Consider the following 18,547-nt stretch of genomic DNA (forward strand, 5'->3'; position numbering starts at 1 on the left):
TTACATTGTCAAAATAATTATGCGGGGGCAGTTGTGGGCTAATGGATAGAGTTGGATTTGTAACCTGAAGGTCGCGGGTTCGAGTCTCAGTACCGGCAGGAAATGTAGGTGGGTTGAGTGAATGAACAGCGCTCTCTTCCACTCTCATTACCCACAACTGAGGTGTCCTTGAGCAAGGCACCTAACCCCCAATCGTTCCCCGGGCACCGCAGCAAAAATGTCTGTCCACTGCTCCGGCTGTGTGTGCGTTCAGTACTCACTGCTGTGTATGTGCACTTGGATGGATGGAAATGCAGAACACAATTTCCGAGTATGAGACACCATACTTGGCTACATGTAAACAAAGAAAAAAACCTAAAAAGGTCTAAAAGGACAAATTTGCCAATGCCAATCTTTGCCTTCAGGTCACGTTTCTGAGAATCGTACATGACTCTAATGAGCACAGCTCATTCCACATCTCACCCATGCAGTCTCATTTCTGCACAAGAAGGCAAACACAATGCTTTCCACTGCCATCAATAACTAGTCCATTTGTTATACCATTTTTAGGCCTATTGTTGCTTTTGCTCAGCGGTTGGGCACGGAAATGGATTCATGGTCAAACCGCTGTTATTAATGAACTTGACTGAGCAGAGCTGGCGGATGAAAATGAGAGCGAGTGAATGAAGATGAAAATTGCTTTCAGAAACTTCATAAGACCTCCCCATTGAAAGGTGCCTTCTTTCAGCTCTGTGATTAGAAGAATTACCTGAATGTGCATTGGGCCTAATTAAATATTTATGAAGCACGGACACATGCCAGGGTGTATAAATTCATTTCGCCCATGTTTGTGTCCAAATTAGATTCATTAGATATAAGACATTAGATTTGATTGCATTAATAATTTATATTTGACCAACAGGGCTTGAGAATGAAAGAAGGCCGACAGAAGAGGAGTCTAAGTTGACCAGAAGGAGGCTTTAAACTGATCAGAGATGTTGCATCAAGGCTGGTGTTCATCGATTTACCCACTTCTGAGGAAATTGATGGACTCGTACAGAGCCAGGGTCCATTATGGCTCTCAGTAATGGAGACTTTTTTTGAAAACAATTTATTATTTTTAAGTTACGATCAAAACAAATAAGATTACCGCATAAACCCTTGATATTTGGAAAGCTTTAATGCTTTTGCCTCACCATTTGGATTCACCAAGGACAGCAGAGAAAGCAGAAATATCACATTTTGTCCTGCTCTATGGCAAAACTCTATTTGCTATGAAAACAGTAACATTAATCCTCTGTTGCATGGTGTCTACCACCACGTAGGATTTGTAACAATTCATTGAGCATTGCAAAAGGGAATTTCTATTCCCTATCAAGACATTGGATTTAAATTTGTACATTAGCGTGCAAAGGACGGCAAAGAGAAGAGATAGGACAACATGGCGAGAAAGAGGGTGAATAGAAACAAAAATGAATTCATCAAACTGCTCTTCTTGTTGGTTGATCGAAATATAGGAGTGCATCATAATAGAAAGTATGCATACTTATGTTCCTCAATGATATTAGTATTCAGGAACCGTATGTAAACCAAAACCCTGCAATATTAAGTATTGTGCTTATTTTTTCAGTATTGTCTGTTGGCCAAAGGTACTCACCTGCTTCACGAGCTTGTTTTCTTTCATTCAATGATTCAGAGAACTTCTCAGAAAAGGTCATCAACTATTTTTCTAATGTTCTTTTAAACAGTACTTTATGTTCAATCTATGTGGACCTCCCATCTCTTGTAAACATCTAAAATAAACATTCAGTTTCACCTGACATAAAGTGGATTAATAGGTACTCGATGTACGAGCAGCAGAATGTTAAGAATGCTGCTCAACAACAAATGCGGACTTCGATGTACTGTAATTGTCAACAACGACAGCATGGTAATCAAGAAACTTTTCTGTGAGACACACTAGCAAATTATTATTTTTTTTTTAACAATCTCTAGAATCCATTTCTCAATACATTTCAAAACTCTTCACACACACAGTAAGCAAAGCAGCAGTTATGAATTCTTTTCTCACTCAAACACACAACCACCGCCAAAACTTTATGTGCCTATGGGCCAATTTGCATGTTGACAATACTCAAAATTAAGTTCAAATTACATACAAAACTGAATAAGACAGCAATTTGCCACATTTTGTCTACGGTAATGCCATATTGAAATATATTCCGAATCTAACAACAACTAGATATAGCTGAACACCATGTGTTAGTCTTTCAATTTCTATACAAACCTAAAAGGAGAACATTTTGTACTTTAATGTAATAGACCATGTAACATAAGACTTCCCATCAACTGTTTGCTTACCCATATTCTTCAAAATATCCTTCTTTTGTGTTTAGCAGAAGAAAGAGATTCATACATGTTTGGAACAAGTTGAGGGTGAGTAAATGATGACAGAATTTTCATTTTTGGGTGAACTATATCTTTAAGTGTTTTGGTAGTGGCTATGTGAAATGAACCGCTGTACCAAGCTGGATGCTGGTTAGGAGGACTCCATGTGAAGTGTTATAAAAAAGTGTATTGAGAGAAAAAAAAACGGTAACACTTTAGAATAATGGTCATTAGTTAACATGAACTAATAATGAACTGCACTTATAAAGCATTTATTAATCTTTGTTAATGTTAATTTCAACATTTACTAATACATTATTAAAATCTTGTTAACATTAGTTAATGCACCGTGAATTAACATGAACAAACCATGAACTACTATTTTCATTAACTAACGTTAACAAAAATGAACAAATACAGTAACAAAATGAACTGCTCATGGTTAGTTCATGTTGGTTAATACATTAAAGGCAGGGTAGGCAAAAAAATGTATAAAAAACTTTTTTTCAAAATTTGTTTAAACTTTATTTATATATCAATACATAATTAAAATGTAAGTACTCTGAAAAAGAAAGTATAAAAATCGAGTGTCTGTAGACCTCTCACGACTGTTTTAAAGACAGCTCATTATTTCCATTCACTCCACCCCCTCCCTTCTGGGCTCCTTCCAAAGCCACGCCCCCAAAACGCATGAACGTGTGACTCCGACCACTGAGCTGGAAGACGCATTATTTACCTGAGACGAGCGGAGAGGAAGGAGCACAGTGCATGTAGTGACATCATGTCAGAATCACATGTAATAAAAATAACTTTAAAATTATGAAGATAAACAAACAAGATGTATTTTAGTACTCACTATCAAGCTAGCATATTGATATTGGTAAAGTTTAAAATATATATTTTTTGATTCGCTAACGAGCTAGTTATCTATAAGGCAAAGCTAAAAACAGGTTGCATGATACACGTTTTTCCATTACCATCATTTACACTGTGATGAAGATGAATTTCGTGTAAGATTCATAACATATACGTTGTTCTACAGATCAACAGAGTAACATACACTCAAATATCAACTCACAACTGCATTGCAGACACAAAATAATAACACACACATACAACAAAGTGTGTACGACACACACAGATACAAGATAAAGACATCAGTAAACATAGGTAGAGAATATAAAAACAAAACAAAGGCGAAAAAAACGTGCAGGTAAACTTGCAGGTGAACATGGTAAAAGACTTAGACAGAGGGTAAAATTATGCACAATTCAACACTATAGCTATCATTATTTATCGTCTCTACTACGGCTCGCTAAGTAATGTTATGTTAGCTATATTACGCAGCTACGTGTGCTAATGACACATGCTTCATGAAAAAATAAACAAAAAAATATGTATGATCAAAATACAAAAAGAAAGATTTACCTGTCCAGCAGAAATAAAGCCATCAAGGAGTCACTTTTCAGCCCCTTGAGTTCCCTCAGTTCTCGCCATCGCTGGAAAGCCACGCCGATATTAACTCGCGTTTTATTTCTTTGTTTATCCAAAGACTTTTGTTCATTGCCTTTTCTTGTACTGTTACTGTCTTCCTTTTTTTGCCTGGTTTGCCTTCACTAACTGCATAGGCCGATACTGTGAATTTAGCTTGCTGTTTCTCTGCCATTGTTTTGGTATTCCTAGGATCCGTGCCTCTTGGATTCCCCAAATCAAACGTGCGCGCGCAAGTGGGCAGGTCATGTGTGGCAAAAGGGTGGTTGCCATGGTTGCGAGAGAGTGACAGCCGCCTAAGCCAATCCTATGTTTCGTCCCGGATGGAAATAATGAGCTGTGTTTAATACAGATTAAACGGTCTAGAGTCACTCGATTTTTATACTCTTTTTACCAGAGTTCTTACATTTTAATTATGCATGTATATATATAGAAAGTTTAAACAAATTTGGAACAAAATTTCTTACCTACCCTGCCTTTAACTAATGTTAACTAATGACCATTATTCTAAAGTGTTACCTTTGCCACTAGAGGGCACAGTCTTTAGTTAATTAACTGACTTTCTTTGTTTGGTACATTATGTGACACTGTGGAGCGTCATAACTACAAGGTCTGTATTAGAACTATGATATAAAATGTGGTCTGTATTGTAATGTTTCTTGTACGTAACCCTAATATGAATCTAAGTATGATCTCCACAATAGGCAATGTGTTATTTCAATGACTGAGACCTCATCTCAGTTGCATTTACACACTATCATTCGAATAGTTTCTCCCTAACATGACTCCTCCAACACCTCCAAGAACCGCAATGTGTACACTCAACAGTCAAAATAAAATGCAAGCGCTGAGCCGAGTTAAATTTAAGTCGAGTTAATTCAGGTTTATTTTTGTTCCGCTCATTTCTGTCAAGTGTAAAAAAAGAATGAAACATTCCCTCTGGAGGCAAGGTGTGACATTTGTGTAACTGTTACCATAAACAAATGTTTAGAGGGATGCATTTGCATGTTCTGAAGCACAGAGTTGGACTGTCAGACGTTGGAGTGGAGAACATTTTCCACAACAAATGAGCACATAAATAAAGACTTCACACATATATATTCCTAAATCTGTCTGACAGCTGTCTCCACAATATTTTCATGGCACTCCAACATTATTTATGGCATTTTGTTCATCTTCCAGATCTGATCTTATGAAATCTAACTTTAGATTGAGACAAATCATTTTACAGATTTTGTGTTATTGTGATTTAAGATGAACCACCAATAGGAGGATTTCAGAATCCTCAATAATGACTTGTTAAGATTATAGTTAGAATAAGATTCATATCACGCTAACTAAGCCTTTTGTTTAGTGTTAGACATAAGCAAATTAGGCTATCCATCCAGTACTAAACAATAACACACCAATGGATTACTAGCTACACTATCGTAGACAATGATGGAAAATGAATGAAAATGAAGTATAAGCAAACTAAACTACAATTAAGTATAACTGACAAAAATGTATTCTCAATGATGAGAAAATCTATTTTCTTTTACATTGTAAGCAGTCTCTGAAAAAAAAAAATACTCTTTTCAGCAGTATTACACTTGCACTTCTCACTGACGTGAACATACCACCTAAAACTTATTTTATTTTTTATTTTTAAAAAAAGAAGATATTTAAAATGTATTTTTCTGTTTGCTTGCTGCACTTCGGTCAAACTTTGACTGCATCTGTAAGTTTATATAGTGATGAGCTCCACTAGCTCCGCCCACTCGTCACACTAACGCTTTGAATGACAGCTACTGTGAGGCTGCAGGTGAAAAGATCCAGCTTATCTTGTGAGTTGTTGCGACAGAGTTCAGCTGTTTGAAACACTGGCGACTTCAAGTAACTAGAATGGAGCGGTTGAATTAGACCCCGAGAAGCGATCTTCAACAGGTAAATCACTTTACTGTTGATTTAAAGAGGAAGACGATGTATGTAACTGTTTAGTAAGTAAACATTTAAGCCTCGAACATAATCACAAACTTTTAGAAGAAGGACCCCGGCGTCAGACAGACCGCCATACGGTACGTAGGAAACTAATGCGTATCAGTTTTTTTTTTTCTTTCATATTATGTAAAATACTTAGTCTTTGGACTTCTTGACCTATATATTTGTACATTACTTGACTTAAATTCAGTGTAGACGTAGGTTAATAAAGTCTTTTCCAATGTGTAGTACTCGCGCGCATAACTGAAGTAGGCTATTTTAAACTGATGCAACAGATGAATTAGTGTGATTAGGTTATCTTCCTGGCAGAAATAGAAAAGCTAGATTGTGGTTGTTATATTTTCTATATATATATATATATATATATATATATATATATATATATATATATATATATAGCTGTTTTACTCATGAAATCCGTCGTTCTCTCCATTTATTAGTCACTCTTCCTCCCTCATAATCTAATAAGCAACTAATAGGATGTGATGAGTTTAATCTTGCAGCTATAAACTAAAAGTCTAAAGTAACAGTGCATGCTGTGTGCACTCATTAAAAAGTCAGGGAGTGAAATGATCATGCACTACAACATTAATCTGCCACCATTAATCCAATGATAATATGTATTGCAGTGCTGGGTTATTCTGATATTTATGTAATGCACATAAACATCAATCTACTGTCAACCTCGATCTGTCTTTCTCCTGCATGCTCCATATATCAACTTGTTGCTGTTACTGTACAGTTTTTGCACTGTTCATGGGATTTGTTGAGGCACACACTGTCTGTGTCCCCCTCTGTCCTGCTTATGTCATGTGATCGTTCATATATAGGAGGTTCCACTATGTATGTGCAACAGATGCACTATTTTGACCTCATATTTGCCTAACAAATTGAACCACATGTCATGGCATGTTTACTTTGATAATGGCTAAGACTTTAGGAGAGTCCTATAAAACTAAGGAAAGTTTTTCCTTTCAAAGTCAGCTTGCTTTACAGGAATAGTGTTTGTTGTAGGATATGCTTCAGTAGGCTTGGGGTGTCCGCCCTGCCTTGGGCCTTTCAGGTTTGGTGATGTTCTGCAATAACACGCTAATTTCTCATCCACTCCCAGTTAATAAATCAGTGGCTATAAAGAATAAACTGTAAACTGTTGTTGCAGAACAGCAAACAGTAATGCTTTATTAATGTAATCACTATTTTGGATTTGACATATTTATGAGTGAGAGTGATTTATAATTCATGGCATATTTATTTCATAGTATGTTTTAATTATAGACATGTTGACACCTCATGAATATGTATATGATATGTTGGTTGATTATTCACACAAGTGAATAGTAATAATGATAACTGGTTGGGGTTCATTGGTTACTAAGTATTTCATTAATGTATGAAATAGTTGGCATAAAACACATGAACAGTATCTTCTGTGATAGTTTAGGTTATTTTACTTTTTAATTGTATTATTAAAATCCATTTGTCTGAGACAAATCTAAGATTGACTAAGCTCCAAACAAAATGAGACCATTTATTATAAAAATATAATGGTTGGATTTATAGGGCTCACAGAGAAAATAACACTGAAAGTGATTATAAATATTTAAGATATAAGTGTAAAAATGCCAAATATGTCAAATCACTATTTCAGAGGTGAGTGTTGTTGAATGTACAGCTAACATAAAGAAACCGTTAAAACATCTCCAAAATTTTAAATAACAAATATTAAATGTGTTCTAGCTTTATTAGCAAGTATTATTTACACCTACATTTGTATGTGTTGTTGATTTAAGAGCCATGATTTGTTCAAATTGAGTTTTTGTTTCAATTAGTCTGGGTGAAGTTATTGTTAAAATGTAATATGCCCCTCCTTTCCAAAATCCATTTCAGGGGCAAATATCGCCCTGTAATTAAAGAGTTAATTTCTAACATGGCAGTGTCTTACTGTAAAAATCGAAAGATACTGGAGTTCCCAATCTGGGTTCCTCAGTCCGTCAAACAGGTAGATTCATCTGGAGAAGAATTGTAAAGTTATTCAAGTGCAAGTTCACAAAGCCAAAATGGCTCCAACAAAAAACTAACACTTTTTAAAGATGTTTTAATTATTTTTCTTCATTCCACAATTGTGGCTGGTTTTCTGTTCAATAGGAACTTTCTGGAGAAATTTTAGGCACTCTTATTGATAAGGCAGATTTTTGGGGAACTTATAAAATGGAAAGTCCCTTGCAAGAACTCTGCAGTCTGTCCACAGTTCCTTCAATAACCTTAGCATTAGAGACAGGCTTCAAATATATTTTGGTTAGGATATTTAAGGCACCTTCAAAAGGGTGTCAGTACCGTACATAATACATCACATACAAACATCATCATGCCTTTTTATATCAAACAGATCAATTAGAATTAGCTTGAATCAAGACATTGGTTGCAATAAAAAACAATAAAGAACAATACACAGTTCTACTGTGGTGTTACTAATATATGGTATGACATGCAAAATATGTTTATTATACACAGTCCAATCTGTCTCCAGTACCAATCTGTGGCATGTCATTGTGTACTACGACACAGAAGATAACACTTTTTAGACATAAGTTGAATGCGTATGGCTGTAGCACCGGAAGCTAGTTATTTTACTTTACAAAGTTTTAAATAAGTATATTTGTCTTACACAAATGCATCAATTCGCTTCAGAAGGCCTTTATTAATCCCCTGGAGCCACTTACACTCAAAAAAATAACTCTTTGAACAACCATAAAAAAATCATGGAAAGGATTTCCACATGATTAAGTTGCTTTATTTCAGCATTATGCAATTCTGTTATTCCAATTTAATGTACTTACGTTGGGTCAACTTAATTTATTAAGGTTGATTCAACTTATTGACTATGGTTGGGCACAGCTTAATTTAATAGTGTCAGCCCAACTAATTTGCAATGTTTTGGAAAATAAATTAAAAGCAATAAATAAAAAATAAATTGTTTTCATATACATTGATTTTTACAATTAATTCTTCTTGTTTAGTTTTGTGATTTACATAACTTTTGTGATGTTCTGTGTTAGAAATCTAGATGTGATACTGGATTCATCCTAAATTGGCTTAACCAAAAACATTGTAAAGCCTAAATTGATCATAAGTCCATTGGTGGCAATGGTTTACAATCAACATAGGCTTACAATGCTTTTGGGAAATGCAACCCAGAGCACTACCACAGTGATTACTTTCTGAGAAAGTTTGTTAGCAGGTCCTCAACCCAAGTACAAGTGCAACAATTCACCACAATGGTAACCCTAAAACTATTAATTAACAGAAACTTTTAAATACCAACATAATAGAACAGTAAACATTAAAAAGTCTTTCCATTTTCTCATCTTCCTAAAAACTGCTTAAAATAACACTTTATTTCAACATTTACACTCCTAGTTCAGCCCCTTTGCAAAGCATGATGGGAAGTGAAAATCCTGTTTGATTGAGTCCTGGTTGGGTTTATTTGATTTAAACATGTTATTTCAATATGAAAACATCAAGTTAAGTCAAAGAGTAATCGTTTCAAGTCAATTTAACATGAATCAATCACATTTAAACCAGAAACCTGATACAATGGTGTTGAATCATAATAAATTGTTTAAATAAACTGAACAGCATCAAAAAATCTTTTTTTTTTTTTTAAGTGTAGAGTATATTTTATGATGGATGGATGTACTTTTTATGGGCTTCAAAATCTCATCCTCCAATCTCTCCCATTATAAAGCTTGGAAGAGCCAGGATATTTTTAATATAACTCTGATTGTGTTTGGCTGAAATAATAAAGTCATATAGGATGGCTTGAAGTTGAGGGTGAATTATGGGGTAATTTTCATTCTTGAGTGAATTATCCATTTAATATACCACTGACAAAAATGTAAAATGTTATCACGCCATTTGGGTCTTTGAAAAAGTGCTATTTTATGAAGAGATGATAAGGCAAAACTCTTCTGTTGTCTTTAGGATTTTTTTTTCTTTCTTTTTTTTCCCTGGCTGAACAAGCAGAGTTTCACCACAAAGGTAATCAAGTTATTTTCAAACCTTCAAATATAGTGATACAGCCTGTCTTGTAGTGATTTCCTGGACAAAATGTGCGACGTAAAAACACAATTTGTAATGTCATGAAACAACTTTAAATATGAAAAATTAAATGATTTTAAACTTTAGCTCATTTATTATGGAAGTGCAAGCAGAGGTGTGGTGTGAGCATCTTGATGTTTCACTCAAAATCCTAAGTAGAAATGTGCAGGCACAGATTTTTATACTCCACAAATACACATGAAAAGCATGCCATGTCAACCACACTGCACACCTGACTGAGGGAGAGCAGAAAGCTCCTGTTTCTGTATTGTGAATGTCATCAGATCGGCTCTTAGGTTCATGTGCATGGCATCGTCCATCACAAAGGTTGAATTGTTAGGGTTTGCTGGATCTTGTATCCAATTCAAAGCAATTGCATTACAGCTGGAATGCGCAGACTCACTCTTCAACTCAGAACAATGGATTTATTATGGTTCCTTTGAAGCAACTGCATATTTCTGTCATTAATCTGGGTGTGTAGCATTTTTAGAACGTCTCAGCTGCATCTGTGCAGTCTGTCATCAAGTTTAATTTGAAATGTGGTTTGTGATCTAAGGTTGCTATTTGCATGCTTACCAATAGCACACTATCACCAAAAATTCAGGAAGCAAGCTGATTTAAAAATTTATTTTTTGGCATATGTATTTATTAATTGAACTGAGTGAGTATTTTGACAATGAAAAGGCGTGGGACTGGTTTATTTGTCTGCCCAATTTGCGGGGGATAGTATTTGGGAAACTTGTTTGAAAACAGTCAGTGTTTGTTCAGTTCTGTTTGGTGTCGTTAGTTGCACATAAATGACACACCTAACGAAAAGAAGTACTGTAAATCACATTTTAGAATAATATTACAAAGTCATCAAATGTATAAAATAGCACAAATGTAAGTATGAAAATTAAAATTAAAAAAAGATGTGTTTAACTTCACCATCACAGGAATACATTACATTTTGAAAGTTATTTTGAATTGCAATAATATTTAACAATATTACTATTTTACTGTATGTTTGATCAAATAAATTCAACCTTGCTGAGCATAAGAGATTTCTTTCGAAAAACTTCAAAAATTTGAATGGTAGCATATTTGAAATCTGATTCAAATCAGATTCCATGTGTCTCAGTCTCAGTGGTCAGATTTCATTACAAAGTGCTCTATATTTTTAGGAGCTGTGTCCAGATTCACTAATTTTCAACTAATATTGCAAACTACATAGTGAAAAAGTTGATTATTCAACAACAACAACAAAAAAATTCAGTTATACTTTTCTTTTTCCACTCTATCAATGACTTTCAGATGTTCTATGAGTCTCTTGCCACTTAAACACTGGTGTAGATACAGATAATTTGACTAAGTGGAAGTTGATCTCCTGATAATTTGTATTTAAATATACTGCGTGCAAAATGAGTATCACTTCTGCTGTGCAACTTTAAATATATGGATATACATCATTCAAACCTTATCGTTCAGAGTCTCATGCTCATCAAAGCTACATTTATTTGGTCTAAAATACAGTAAATACAGTAATATTTACAATTTCAAATAACTGTTTTCTATTGAAATATATTTTAAAATGTAATTTATTCATGTGATCAAAGCTACATTTTCAGCATCATTACTCCAGTCTTCAGTGTCACATGATCCTTCAGAAATCATTCTAATATGATGCTCAAAAAACATTTCTTATTATCAATGTTGAAAATAGTTGTGCTGCTTAATATTTAATGTGGAAACCATAATTTTTCAGGATTCTTCAATGAGTAAAATGTTCAAAAGATCAGCATTTAATTGAAATAAGAAATCTTTTGTAATATTATAAATGTCTTTATTGTCACTTTTGGTCACTATATGCATGGGTTTATTATTATTTTTTTTTAAGACATTCATGGCTGATACATGTTTCCTTGTGCAGGATGTCCAGGTTCCTGTATGTCTGTTGTGCAACACCCCCATTCCCATTAGAAAAGGGGAAATGCCAGATTTGTAGCCACAATTTATATTCGGATACAAAATTAATGTCAGATAACACAAGCTCATGATAAACAAATTATTCAAACCTCTGTGGTCTAGGTCTCATTGGTTAAAGTTCACAACCTTAAAGTATGTTCGAACAAAAGTGAAAATTGTGATGTTGTTATTTCTGTACTTTCCTCTCTGGAACACAATACTAGACACATTGCAGAACGTCTAGTATCAGAACTTCAAAAAACGACTATAAAACCCCCACAGAACTCAATACGACAATAAGCCAATATGTATTCAGTATATTCCAAGTTTTCTGATGCTTCAGAAGCCATACTGAAATATTTGCTGAACAACTCCTGCTCCATGGTTCTCAGATCTCAGCCTGGCTCGTATACAGTTCACATTTGGTGCATCACGCCAAGGATGTCAAATGCGGTGCACAAACCCGACATGGCATTTGAACTGAGATTTGAGAGCTTCAGCCGAGGTGAAGACTTCATGAATAAAATTTTGGCCTCTTCCTCACAGAAAGCTTCAGAAGGCTTGGAATGTTGCCCTTGAGTCTCATGGACACTTTTATGGTGCACTGTTTGCTTTGTCAAACACCCATACTTTTTGAAGTCCTTTGGTGTTCAAGAAAGAAAGTCACACAGGTTGTGAACGATATGAGGATGATTAAATGATTTTTGGGTAAACTGTGCATTTAAGGAAGTAGTGCTGTGTTATGTTTATGTAATATATGATGTGTATCAATTTTTATCGGTAACACTTTACAAAAAGGTTCATTAGTTAAACATTAGTTAATGTATTAACTAACATGAACTAACCATGAGCAATACATTTGTTACCTTATTAATCTTCGTTAACATTAGTTAATGAAAATACAGTTGTTCATGTTCGTTCACAGAGCATTAACTAATGTTTACGAGATTTTAAATTATGTATTAGTAAATGTTGAAATTAACAAGATTAATAAATGCTGTAGAAGTGCAGTTCATTATTAGTAACTAATGTAGTTAACTATTATTAACTAATGAAACTTATTGTAAAGTGTTACCTTTTTATCTTACAAAAGTGCTATATTTAGATTTCTCATCAGCACAGTCTTAATTAGGTCAGAATTTACTCTTGATCCTGGTGTTTAGAGCATAAAATTTCAGTCATGTAAAGGAGCAGGCCCCACATCAGAACTGCTTTACTGTTTCACTTTCACACAAAACAGCTTAGTGCAGTTCCCCTGAACTGGTAGCTTGGTGGAGCAGGGCTGCAGCCCATTGGCTGATGGGTGCTTTTGGTTTGTGGTTTTTTTCTAAAATCGGATGGAGCCACGGGAGCACGTGGTAAGGGCTTCCGCTAGCTTGGTTTTATGCTGCTCTTAAACATGAAAATCACTCAAGCAGGGTCCCACGGGGAAAGACGCAGAGTTAAACAACCTGTAGATGTAACACAGTTTCATTGTTCTTGACTGCTCAGTGAACTTGAAACAGTGTAAATATTCCACTGTTAAACAGAACAAAATTATAGGTCTTTGACTTTGTTAGTTTGATTTTTTGGTGTCTGACTCAATCCTGTTTAGTAGTTAGTAAATCACTTCGAAATCTGATGTATACTACTGTTAAAAATATTGGGGTCAGTAAGATTTGTTTTGAAAGAAATTAATACTTTTATTCAGCAATGACACATTTCATTGATCAAAAGTGACAGTAAAGACATTTATAATGTTACAAATGATTTTTATTTCTAATAAATTCTGTTCTTTTGAGCTCTTCTTGAAAATTCAGCTTTGAATAAATCTCATTTTAAAATACATTAAAATAGAAAACAGTTATTTTGAACTGTAACAATATTTGACAATATATTTCAAAAGCTCTCTCCAAACTTTTGAACGGTAGCATATTTGAAAACTGATTTAAATCAGAGTTTTGATTCAGTGTGTCTCAGTCTCAGTGGTCAGATCACATTTCAGAGTTTTTCATTACAAATTGCACTATAATTTTAGGATCTGTGTCCAAATTCACTAATTTTCCTTATATTGCAAACTACATAGTGAATAAGTTGATTTGAGCAAAACAAGATCAGTCTTCCTTTTCTCTTTCTACTCTATCAATGACTTTCAGATGTTCTATGAGTCTCTTATGGCACTTTTCCACTACATGGTACAGATTGGTACGGCTCACTTTTTGGCACTTTTCCACTGCATAGGATGGCTCGGTAAGGAACGGTACGGCAAATAGTAAATAGTACCACCTCGGTGGAGGTTCTAAGCGAGCCGAACCGATACTAAATGTGACACTGCAGATCACTGATTGGTCAGAGAGAATCGTCACTACCAGCGTCATTGGATTTGAACAAATAGTCAGTAACAGCCACGCAGTATCATTTGTTTGCGCAACTTTTTTAAACAACTTGCTTTAAACGACCCTCGCACGCAACTTGAAAAATGAAATGGCTATATCGTGGTCAGTAGATGAGGTGCAGACTTGTTGGTAGCCGAGGAGCGGATCCACGGCGGATCAGTCTATAATCCCACCCACTTTGAAGTGATACTAAACTGCAGTGGAAAAGCAAAACGAAAGTAAAGCGAGCTAAACCGAGCCGTACCGTGCCGAGCCGTACCGTGCCATGCCGACCGGGCCGTTTACACCTGGTATTAAGATGCATTTTGTTTGATTGGATCACAAGTGCACAAGGCTAAATACAAGTATAAATGAGGTCTAAAACATTTTGAGCTTGTCCACTTTCGACCACTTCCAGAGGGGGTCGAAAATGCATTCGACCGGATTGATTTCTTAGTGTAAACACTCATGTGGTTGAATGTGTTCGAAACACTTTGAGCATATGAAGGATGACGTTTACTAGTTATTGGAACGCGAGTGAAGTACATAGCTTAGTTTACATAATAAATAATAATTTAGCATCCAAATACATCGGGAATATAGAAACATTTGGATTCGGATTGCCGAATGAAAGAGGTAGGCTACGTGAGCCCAACGCTGGTTTCAGTTTCGCTTTAAATTATTTCGTTTTGGTAGTATTATAGGCCTTCTTGTTTTTCATTCTTGTTCTGTTTTGAATACCATAAAATTGAAAGGATTTGTTGTGGAGTGAGGTGAACTAAAATAGCTTTTAGCAGTGTTTATCTGTGTTCCGCTTTATATAGGCTACCAGTATTTTACATTATTTCGGATCTAATAATAAAAATCAAACCCTGTATGCAATGTCACGTTTATGGACTTCTGTTTTGTTATTCTGTTCTGTTAGTTCCTGTTTAGTCTATTCCGGTTTCATTGTTTTCTGATCATCTCCTCGTTTGCTACTATAGTTACGTGTAGTCATCACCTGTCAGTCAGTATGTTCATCTTGTATTTATACTCCCTGTTTCATTCAGCCCCTTGTCGGTTCTCGTTTCAGTTTATTTGGTTTGCATTTTCCTACGTCCTCTGTGAAAAGTGTTTGTTATTCTGAATAAAAGACTTTGTTTATGAGCTCTATCGTCGTGCGTGCTGCAGACCACCTTTTAGGTCCTTGCACACCGAGTCTGAAATTCTCATCCGTCATATAAAAATAGTATCGGGTTCAATTTTCTGCGTTTTTCGCATCTGTAGCAAGCATTTTGAGAGGTGTTTTGACAATTCAGTGCCACCGTACAAGTGAATGCCAAAGTTGATCCACTTCGTCTCGCAGCACAAAGCATGACAAACAAATTGTGGAATGCATATATATTGGTGGTCTTCTTTTTAATATGTGGCTCCAGTATCGCTAGCAAACTGAGCCACCGACATCCTGAAGTAAACTTTGAATCCCTCGGGATAATCCCGCAGCTCCTTGATGAGGAGATGGAACTCTCCTTCCTCTCTGCGCAATCTCAGGATTGGATGGACCCAATATTTCCTCTTGCTTTTTCTCTTTTTAAAGCAACACTATGTCATTTTTTCAGCCTTAAAATAATGTCTCTATGTGCAACCTGCCGGCATATTTAGACCTTTACACATGACTTATCTTTTTTTTTTCTCAAAACCCGTTTTATATCGTTTTTTTTTTTTTTTTTACCATGCAGCAAACTTTTTAAAATATATTGTACAATTATCCTACTTTAAAAATGACTTTTTAAATAATCCGACATAACCCGTCCCTGATACCAGGTGCAAGCAGGGTCTTAGACACCCATGTAGAGACAGATATATTGACTTACACTGGTAAGTGGAAGTTGATCTCCTGATAATTTGTATTTAAATATACTGCAAAATGAGTATCACTTCTGCTGTGCAACTTTAAATGTGTTCCCAACATTTCTCCTTTTAAGAGGCCAAGCTAAACACCTGCTAATGAAATGAGGAAGTGAAGAGCTCTCTTACTTACTCACTTACTCCAAAATAAGTCAAGAGGAAATCTGGTCAAGGTATAAGACAGGGGTGGGGGTGGACTGCGTGTTTGTGTGTCTGTCAGAGTAAACCGCTATAGTACGTGATGCTTCATTTTTTGATTCGCTGAGTCATGTCCTGACTTGAACACAAAGCAAATGTGATGAATGATGGTATAATGCAGTATCTCTATTAATCAGCATGCTAAAATGTGAGGGGAGAAACCCAATATTTCCCAAACAAACGTTAAAGGTCCTCTCGCAGCTTAGGTGGGTGTTTTCGTCGTGGGAGAATGCACACGCCCTCATTGCTTTCAAAGCTTTACATTGACACAGTCTCCCACTCATTTCTCTGATTTCCAAATATGAAAAAACGGTCTTTTTTTTTTTTAAACAACATGAGATGATGCTGATGCCTATTGTTAGATGTGTGACTCCTGCTGTGGCATATCCTGTCTTCATCCCCCTGACCTCAGAGTGACTGCATATTGCACATTTAAAAATGGCAAACGCCAGCTAAAATCTGCAGTTCTTTTTTCTCTTTAACCAGAAGCTGTCCTCCTGTGTCTCTCACCCACTGATGTCTGATTAAATGTCTCCTGTCTGCTAGGGATGGGGAAGTGGAGGCCATTACAGTTAGTTTATGCTCGCATAGCTGTTCCTGAGCCTAGGGGTGCAAAAGCGAAAGGGCAGATATAGGAATGGAGTCTGGGATGATAGATACACAGGAATATGCAAAAGTGTGTGTAGGCATATCAGTAGCAATGGTTTGATTTCATTTGCAAAGGCCCATGGAGCGCTGGAAAACAATGCTGGTATTATGCAGCCGAAGGGGGCCAACTGCACCTTCAACGTGCCTCTTCGCCACAAAATGTATGCAAAGAAATTTGTTAATTTACATTTACATCCCACAGAAAATCAGGGAAAATATGAAAGGTCATCAAGAGCATCCTGGAAGCAGGTTATAGGGGCGATCCTAGGATTTCTATAATAGGGGCTCAGCCCCCAATGAGGGTATGATTTAAAAAAAAATGTATATAGTCTATTGTTTATACATAGGCAGGAACAATACCTAGGTTCTATACCTATCAAGTCAACCCATGATCATATTCATTAATATGCATTTAGAATATAGACAAACCTCATATTACTGTAATTGTTTTGACTGGCAGTATGTTTAATCTGCCCTATATTAAACCATTCCCTTTTTTGTTTTCTGTTTAAAAAACAAAACAAAAGATGAATCTATCACTCTGCCATTTCTAAAGTTATATACTTCTAAACCACAAATCCCTTTATTCTAAGGATATAAATATCACATTCAACTGCTCATTATTTATTAGGACAAAATAATTCACTCTAAGCAGTTTAAATGAGTGCATTGACTGAGTGCTGTTTGTCATTGCACTGTAAAAAAATATTTTCATGATTTATCATAACTTTTCACAAATCTTTTGTCAAATCAGCTTAGGTTCACAAATGTTGTTCAGATAATATAATATTTTCTGAGATTCTGTTGAATAAACCAATCTCTTTCTTTTGTATCAACTCAAATTTATAGTTTAAATTAACTCAAAAATTAGAGGCAACCAGGTTACTTTTAAGTTAAACTAACACACCATTTAAATAATTTCTGTGCATGAAGTTAATAATGCCACATGCACAATAATACATTTTATTTTAAATTTTAAAATTTCAAATGAAAATTAAACCCGGGCTCACCGGCACCTGTTGGCCTTAGGAAAACAGTGAACAGTGGGCGACATACATTTAAGCAGGAAATATAGGAGAAATATGGCAAAGTCCTTTTGATGTGCCACACTTCCTGTTGCCAGCAGGTGGCACTTTGACTATAACTAAATGTTGCCATGTAGATGTCTTCAGGTCAGGACTATTATCAAACGAGAAGTTTGGAGCAGATCGGACATTGTATGCCTAAGTTACAACAACTTCCTCTTTAGTGGCGTAAATCGCATACATTAGCAGTGAGCCAAGTGTTGCATGATTTAACGTTTTTCTAACATGTACATGTTTGGTACTATGTGGCATATTTAAATGGGTTTCTGAGAGTGAATTACAGTGTAAAGCATGCCATTTCCTGATGCCAGTAGGTGGCGCTATGACTGTAACTGAATATTACAGATCCACAGACACGCCCTTCAGTGAAAACTCAAGATCTTCGCAATGTAACGTCGCTAAGGCCTTAAGATTAGACTGACCAAATATGATGTTGATCTTATTAAATCTCTAGGAGGAGTTAATCACAGTGTAAAACATGTCATTTCCTGT

General features: G+C 35.6%; 1 protein-coding gene across 3 annotated transcripts in view; it reads left to right on the forward strand.

Moving 5' to 3' along the window:
• Window positions 1-5,629: 5,629 nt before the first annotated feature.
• The window catches only part of card11 (caspase recruitment domain family, member 11), a 40,081-nt gene continuing 27,163 nt past the window's right edge, over window positions 5,630-18,547 (forward strand). The window contains exon 1 of one of the 3 annotated variants that reach the window (XM_048192657.1): window positions 5,630-5,784. The gene's annotated coding sequence lies outside the window, so the exon portion shown is untranslated. The other 2 variants (XM_048192650.1, XM_048192665.1) reach the window with 2 other exon arrangements.

Source organism: Megalobrama amblycephala, linkage group LG1 (genome assembly GCF_018812025.1).
Source record: "Megalobrama amblycephala isolate DHTTF-2021 linkage group LG1, ASM1881202v1, whole genome shotgun sequence".
Lineage (NCBI taxonomy): Eukaryota > Metazoa > Chordata > Actinopteri > Cypriniformes > Xenocyprididae > Megalobrama > Megalobrama amblycephala.